Source organism: Centruroides sculpturatus, unplaced genomic scaffold, assembly GCF_000671375.1.
Source record: "Centruroides sculpturatus isolate CEXI.00-Female unplaced genomic scaffold, Cexi_2.0 scaffold293, whole genome shotgun sequence".
Classification (NCBI taxonomy): Eukaryota; Metazoa; Arthropoda; class Arachnida; order Scorpiones; family Buthidae; genus Centruroides; species Centruroides sculpturatus.
This window is the reverse complement of record NW_019384893.1, coordinates 726072-727093: the sequence shown is the minus strand read 5'-3', so window position 1 is coordinate 727093 and position 1022 is coordinate 726072. Positions and strand designations below refer to the sequence as shown.

Genomic DNA, 1022 nt, shown 5'->3' with positions numbered 1-1022 from the left:
ACATAGAGTTCAGTCAATGAGGTGTGACAATCAACATAAATTGTTATTACGAACCTTTCACTTGTCTTGTTTATATCAAGCTATCTGGAGATAGAGGCCTGGGCTGGAAGAACATATCATTCTTCTGCTCCATGACAATGTTTGTCCACATGTGGCTTACATTGTGTCTAGAAAACTGGTACTTTTCAGATGGAAAATTCTTGATCACCTTTCTTACAACCCTGATCTTGCTTATCTCAATTATCATCTTTTTGGGCCAATGAAGGGAGTGTTTATAGGAAGGAAATTTCATGATAACCAGGAGGTTCAGACCAAGGTGTTGCATTGGCTTTGCTCAAAAGAAACTGCATTTTGAAACTTGTGAGGTTGTGGGACAGGTGCATTAATGTTAATGGATCCTACGTCAGAAAAATAGCTTATTATATCTTCTTTCATGTGTATTCATTTTATTTGGCATTACTTCTTTTGTGTGTTGTCAAAAAATAAAAGTCAAAACTTTCTAATACACTCTCATATTAAAATGTTATTCTGAGGATAGAGGTGTAAACAATTACTTTTAAACATTAGCTTTCAATATTTTAAAAGAAATTTTATAACTTTTATCTGTACAATAACTTTTTAATAAACTGAAATAAAAATTAAATGATGTTTAAATTGATTAATGTAACTTTTTATGGGAAGAATTGTCTGCGATTTGATTATAATTGATAAAGTTTTATTTATTTTTTTAAAATGGGTACCGAAAGATACGATCGTGCAATCACCGTTTTCTCTCCCGATGGTCATCTTTTTCAGGTCGAATATGCGCAAGAAGCCGTCAAAAAAGGATCGACTGCTGTAAGTTGTAATTTGGAAATTTCATATATTATTCCGTTTTATATGAATTTCGTGTTGTACGAGTCACTTAGATTTTACAAATACGTGAGCCGTTCACAGCCCGGCACACGTATTTGTAAAATCTAAGTGACTCGTACAACATGGAATTCATATAAAACGGAATAATCAACAGTGTTATAGGGGGT

The 1022-nt window shown here is 33.1% G+C and overlaps 1 pseudogene; it reads left to right on the top strand.

Moving 5' to 3' along the window:
* Positions 1 to 682: 682 nt before the first annotated feature.
* LOC111631322 overlaps positions 683 to 1022 on the top strand; it is a 10953-nt pseudogene continuing 10613 nt past the window's right edge.